Source organism: Tachyglossus aculeatus, chromosome 4, assembly GCF_015852505.1.
Source record: "Tachyglossus aculeatus isolate mTacAcu1 chromosome 4, mTacAcu1.pri, whole genome shotgun sequence".
Lineage (NCBI taxonomy): Eukaryota > Metazoa > Chordata > Mammalia > Monotremata > Tachyglossidae > Tachyglossus > Tachyglossus aculeatus.
The window spans coordinates 62718853-62726333 of NC_052069.1; positions in this window are offsets into that span (position 1 = coordinate 62718853).

The window sequence follows — 7481 nt, forward strand, 5'->3', positions numbered from 1 at the left end:
CATTTTTCTGCCGTGTGACCCTGGGCAAGTCACTTCACTTCTTGTGCCTCAGTGACCACATCTGTCAAATGGGGATTGAGACTGTGGCGCATATTAAAGGCTTAACAAATACCACAATCATTATTACTGGTGATCTAATTATTGGTGTTGAATAAGCAAAATATGCAGGGTGAGCTGTGGTGAGAAATTAACAAAGCTAGATAGGAAGGGGGAAGCTGATTGAGTGCTTTAAAGCCAATGGTAAGGTGTTTCTGTTTGATGCAGAGATGGAAGAGAAATCACTGGAGGCTTTTGAGGAGTGGGAAGAAGTGGACTGAACTTTTTTTAGAAAAATGATACTGGTTACAGTGTGAAGTGTAGACTGGACTGTGGAAAGACTCAAGGTAGGGAGACCAGTGAGGAGGTTAATGCAATAGTCAAGAAGGGACATGATAATTGCTTGGACTAGCTTGGTGGCGGTTTGGATGGAGAGAAGAAGGTGAATTCTAGAGACGCTGTGAAGGAAGAATTGACAGGCTTTGGTGGCAGACTGAATAGCTGGATTAAAAGGGAGAGATGAGTGGAGGAAAATGTCTAGGCTATGTATGGGCTTGTAAGACAGGGAGGATGGTTGTGGTGCCTACAGTGATGGGAAAGTTGGTGGGAGGACAGGATTTGGGTAGACGTATGAGGAGTTCTGTGCTCTGAATGCGGGAGGAATTAAGTAAAGGATTCTGTGCATAGTGGAGGGGTGTTCTCAGAACAGTGCTCTATCAATCAATCAATCAATCAGTCAATCAAACAGCATGGCCTAGTGGAAAGAGGATCTGTGTTCTAATCATTCATTCATTCATTCAATCATATTTATTGAGCACTTACTGTGTGCAGAGCACTGTAGTAAGTGCTTGGGAAGTCCAAATTGGCAACATATAGAGACGGTCCCTACCCAACAACGGGCTCACAGTCTAGAAGGGGGAGACAGACAACAAAACAAAACATGTGGACAGGTGTCAAGTCATCAGAATAAATAGAAGTAAAGCTAGATGCACATCATTAACAAAATAAATAGAATAGTAAATATGGACAAGTAAAATAAATAGAGTAATGAATCTGTACAAACATATATACAGGTGCTGTGGGGAGGGGGAGGTGGTAGGGCGGTGAGGATGGGGAGGAGGAGAGGAAAAAGGGGGCTCAGTCTGGGAAGGCCTCCTGGATGAGGTGAACTCTCAGTAGGGCTTTGAAGGGAGGAAGAGAGTTAGCTTGGCGGATGTGTGGAGGGAGGGCATTCCAGGTCAGGGGGAGGATGTGGGCCGGAGTCGATGGAGGCACAGGAGAGAACAAGGACCAGTGAGGAGGTTAGCGGCAGAGGAGCGGAGGGTGCGGGCTGGGCTGGAGAAGGAGAGAAGGGAGGTGAAGTAGGAGGGGGCGAGGTGATGGGGAGCCTTGAAGCAGAGAGTGAGGAGTTTGTGCCTGATCCGTAGGTTGACTGGTAGCCACTGGAGGTTTTTGAGGAGGGGAGTAACATGCCCAGAGCGTTTCTGCACAAAGATGATCCGGGCAGCAGCATGAAGTATAGACTGAAGTGGGGAGGGACAGGAGGATGGGAGATCAGAGAGGAGGCTGATGCAGTAATCCAGTCGGGATAGGGTGAGAGATTCCAGCAAGGTAGAGGTTTGGATGGAGAGGAAAGGGTGGATCTTGGCGATGTTGCAGAGGTGAGACCGGCAGGTTTTGGTGATGGATTGGATGTGAGGGGTGAATGAGAGAGAGGAGTTGAGGGTGACACCAAGGTTGTGGGCTTGTGACGGGAAGGATGGTAGTGCCATCTAAAGTGACGGGAAAGTGAGGGAGAGGGCAGTGTTTGGGAGGGAAGATAAAGAGTTCAGTCTTGGACATATTGAGTTTTAGATGGTGGGCAGACATCCAGATGGAGATGTCCTGAAGGCAGGCGGTGACCCAAGCCTGAAGGGAGGGAGAGAGGGCAGGGGCAGAGATGTAGATTTGGGTGTCATCAGTGTAGAGATGATAGTTGAATCCGTGGGAGCGAATGAGTTCACCAAGGGAGTGAGTGTAGATAGAGAACAGAAGGGGACCAAGAACTGACCCTTGAGGAACCCCTACAGTAAGGGGATGGGAGGGGGAGGAGAAGCCTGCAAAGGAGACTGAGAATGAATTTCCAGAGAGATGAGGAGAACCAGGACTTACCTGCTGTGTGGTTTTGTAAAATCACTTTACTTCTTTAAGCCTCAGTTTCCTCATCTGAAAATGGGGATTCAATACCTGTTCTCCTTCTTATTTGTACTGTGAGGTCCACATGAGACAGAGACTGTGTCTGGCCTGATTATCTTGTATTGACCTAGTGCTTAGTCTTAGTTTGGCACATAGTAAATGCTTAACAAATACCAATTAATCGTATTTATTAAGTGCTCTCTGTGTGCAGAGCACTGTAGTCAGTGCTTGGGATAGTACAATATAATGGAGTTGGTAGACATGTTCACATACCACAGTTATTCATCTAAACTGTACATTTTTTGTTGGCAGGAACGCACCAACCAACTCTGTTAACGTCCTACTCTCCCAAGTGCTTAATGCTATGCTCTGCACACAGTAAGCACTCCATAAATGTGATTGATGGGTATGCATTGTGCACTTGCTTAGTACGTAGCACAGTACTAATCACTTGGGAGAGTGCAACGGAAAGAAGCGAATCATAAGATCCCTACCCTCAAAGGATGGGTGTTTGATTCTGTGCTCTGAACACAGTGTGGGTGCTTGATAAATACTGATCGTGTTGATGATGGTGATGATGATGAAGACGATCAATGGATTGAACTCAATTCCCAGTGTTCATTCCCATAGAGCTAATTTCTCAGGGATTTTGCCAATAGTGACTCTCCAGAGTGTAATGATTTAGAATGACTAATGATCCTTCCTTTTGCATCATCTACACACTTAAATCTGTGCCCTTTGGGAACTTGATATAACCCCACTTCTGTACATATCTGCAACTTTTTTATTTATATTAATGTCTGGCTCCCCTTCTAGACGATAAGCTCACTGTGGACAGGGAATGTGTTACCAACTGTGTTGTATCGTACTCTTCCAAGCACATAGAACAATGCTCTGCACACAGTAAGTGCTCAATAAATATCATGGATTGATTAATATAATTAACTGCAGAAAGTCAAAGGTCCACCTGGCTTTGTCGCTGCCTGGGGGTAACTGGGTGTGGAATGTTCCCCAACCACCAGCCCTGATACTCGTGATCCATATTTGTTTTATGCAACTGCAGCTCCTGGCCATGCTTTAATTATATATTTGTTAAAGCACTTATTCCGTGTCAGCACTGGTCTAAGTGCTGGGGTAAGTATGGAAGCAACATGGCATAGTGGATAGAGAATGGGCCTGGAGTCAGAAGGTCATGGGTTCTAATCCCAGCTCTGCTGCTTGTCTGCTGTGTGACCTTGGGCAAGTCACTTCACTTCTCTGAGCCTCAGTTACCTCATCTGTAAACTGGGGGTTGAGACTGTGGGACAGGGACTGCTTCTAACCCGCGTTACTTGTATCCACCCCAGGGCTTAGTACAGTGCTTGGCACATAGTAAGTGCTTAACAGATACCATAATTATTATTACAAAAATCAATCAGAGTCAGATGCAGTCCCTATCTCACAGGGGGCACATAGTTTAGGTAATACAGTGCTTTGCACACAGTAAGTGCTCAATAAATACGATGGAATGATAGCCCGGCATTAAACGTCTGTTTAAAAGATGAGGAAACTGAAGAAAAGAGAAGTGAAGTGACTTGTCCAACAGACACACACAGAAGGCAACTGTCAGAGCGGAATTAGTAAGCGCTCAATAAATACTATTGAATGAATGAATAAATTAGTACACAGGTCCTCTAACTCCAGGGCCTGAGCTCTTTCCATTAGTCTGCTCTGCCTATATTTTAAATGCTGCCCTTGGACCTGATTATCTTGTATCAGTGCTTAGCATAGTGTTTGGCACATAGTTAACCGTTAACAAATACCACAAATACCATTATTATTTTAATTTAAAATGAATATTTGACTCAGCTGTGGACAGGGAACACCAACTCTACCAACTCTGTGTGCTTAGTACAGGGCTCGGCACACAGTAAGTGGTTAATAAATATCACTGACTGATTAATTAAGATTTCTTTCAGGCTTTTTGTCAGGCCAGGTGGAAAGTGACTCTATTGGATTTCTGTTGTCCAGGCTGGGCAACAGGTTTGTGTGGTACTCTGCGGTCATTGCATAGCAATGAGTTTGGCAGTGAGAGCTCCTTTCAAATGTAAATAGACAAGGAATTTGGAGACCAACGCCCCAGAATGAATTCTGAAGAAGCTCCCACAAGTGACCAAGAAATTGGCCCAGAATTGGTTGGAGTCCTGATTTCCCCTGACTTAAGTAGATAAGCATTTTAATTTCTAATAAACAAAATTGCAGAAAAAAGTGTCTTTTATAAATGTCAAGGACACCTGTGTGATTTAAAGGTAATTATGTTAGGTGAAAAGAATCTAACAAAGGGTGGAGAAGCACGGCTCAGTGGAAAGAGCCTGGGCTTTGGAGTCAGAAGTCTTGGGTTAAAATCCCGGCTCCACCATAGGTCAGCTGTGTGACTTTGGGCAAGTCACTTCACTTCTCTGTGCCTCAGTTACCTCATCTGTAAAATGGGGATTAAGACTGTGAGCCCCTCGTGGGACAAGCTGATTACCTTGTAACCTCCCCAGGGCTTAGAACAGTGCTTTGCACATAGTAAGCGCTTAACAAATACCATCATTATTCTTCTAACTACAGAGAAACAACGTGGCCTAGTGGAAAAAGCATGGGCTTTTGAGTCAGAGGACCTGGGTTCTAATCATGACTCCACCACCTGCCTCCTGTGGGACCCTGGGCAAGTCACTTTACTTTTCTGTGCCTCAGGTCCCATGTCTGCACAATGGGAATTCAATACCTGTGATCCCTCCTACATAGAACGTGAGCCCCACATGGGACCTGATTATCTTGTATCAGTGCTTAGCATAGTGTTTGACACATAGTAAACGGTTAACAAATACCACAAATACCACTATTATTTTAATTTAAAATGAATATTTGACTCAGCTGTGGGCAGGGAACACATCTACCAACTCTGTGTGCTTAGTACAGGGCTCGGCACACAGTAAGTGGTTAATTAATATCACTGACTGATTAATTAAGATTTCTTTCTGGCTTTTTGGCTGGCCAGGCGGAAAGTGACTCTATTGGATTTCTGACATTTTAGGCTCTTGTGAATTTTGTGCCTCCTGAGAATACCTTTGTTGCCATCCTGCTGTGAATCTGTCAGTAATGCCTGTTGGCAGCTCTCATTCGATAATCTTATGCAGCTTCTGTCTTCTGGGGAGAGTGGGAACACAACCTCTCTCACAACAATTTGCCTGCTCAAATGAACAAGAACATTTTAACAAGTAGCCACTCTCTGCCAAATTTGATATCTGATAAAGGCAAAACACATTTGACGGTTAATCCATATTAGTCACACTTCAAATAGCCTAACATCATAAATCCCTTTGAATAGTCATTAATCTTTTCTTAATCGCATGGTTTGTGGAGTGAAGTCAGATGGTTGATGTTATTAAAAGATGCCAACTGCAATAGAAATGGCATGTCTCCTCAGAGGAAAGTTGCAAGTACAAAACTTCCAAAATTTCCATTCCAAAACCTTCTCCTTGAGGTATGTCAGGCTGGGAGAACAGGCTAATTCACCCATGTTACTTAGGCCTTTAGCATTTTATGGTGGTTTGCTACAAAATGCCAGTGAGGGTTGGGATTAGTGGCCACAAGAACCATCAGCTTGTTGCGGGTAGGGAAGATGTCTGTTAGATTGTTATACTTTCCCAAATGCTTAGTACAGTGCTGTGCACACAGTAAGCACACGAAAAATACAATTGACTGACTCATTTCTTTTCACACTAGAGATTTCTCAAGGGTGGCAGTTCCTGACCTGTCTCCATCTTTCTAGTATAAAACCTTTCATTCATTCATGTATTTATTTATTATTTATTCATTCATTCATTCAAATCTACATCTCTGCCCCTGCTCTCTCTCCCTCCCTTCAGGCTCGTGTCTCCTTCTGCCTTCAGGACATCTCCATCTGGATGTTCACCGGCCACCTAAAACTCAATATGTCCAAGACTGAACTCCTTATCCTCCCTCCCAAACCCTGCCCTCTCCCTGACTTTCCTGTCACTGTAGACGGCACTATCATCTTTCCCATCTCACAAGCCCGCAACCGTGGTGTCGTCCTCGACTCCGCTCTCTCGTTCACCCCCACATCCAATCCGTCACCAAAACCTGCCAGTCTCACCTCCGCAACATCGCCAAGATCCGCCTTTTCCTCTCCATCCAAACTGCTACCTTGCTGGTTCAATTTCTCATCTTATCCTGACTGGATTACTGCATCAGCCTCTTCTCTGATCTCCCATCCTCCTGTCTCTCCTCACATCAGTCTATACTTCACGCTGCTGCCCGGATCACCTTTGTGCAGAAACGCTCTGGGCATGTTACTCCCCTCCTCAAAAATCTCCAGTGGCTGCCTGTCAACCTATGCATCAAGCAAAAACTCCTCACTCTCTGCTTCAAGGCTGTCCATCACCTCAACCCCTCTTACCTCACTTCCCTTCTCTCCTTCTCCAGCCCGCAGCCTGCACCCTCCGCTCATCTGCCGCTAACCTCCTCACTGTACCTCATTCTCTCCTGTCCTGCCGTCGACCCCCGGCCCACGTCCTCTCCCTGGCCTGCAATGCCCTCCCTCCACACATCGGCCGAGCTAGCTCTCTTCCTCCCTTCAGAGCCCTACTGAGAGCTCACCTCTTCCAGGAGGCCTTCCCAGACTGAGCCCCCTTTTTTCCTCTCCCCCTCCCCATCCCCCCCCACCCTACCTCCTTCCCCTCCCCACAGCACCTGTATCTATGTTTGTACAGATTTATCACTCTATTTTACTTGTACATATTTACTATTCTATTTATTTTGTTAGTGATGTGCATTTAGCCTTAATTCTACTTGTTCCGATGACTTGACACCTGTCCACATGTTTTGTTTTGTTGTTAGACTGTGAGCCCGTTGTTAGGTAGGGACCATCTCTATATGTACTTGTACTTCCCAAGTGCTTAGTACAGTGCTCTGCGCACAGTAAGCGCTCAGTAAATATGGTTGAATGAATGAATCAATGAATGAATTCATTTAATCATATTTATTGAGCACTCACTGAGTGCAGAGCACTGTACTGGGCTCTTGAGAGAGTACAATACAACAATAAACAGACACATTCCCTGCCCACAACAAGCTTACAGTCTACCTTTTCCATTCCTTTTCATTCAATCATTAATTCATTCAATCAATCGTATTTATTCATTCATTCATTCAATCGCATTTATTGAGCACTTACTGTGTGCAGAGCACTGTACTAAGCACTTGGGAAGTACAAGTTGGCAACA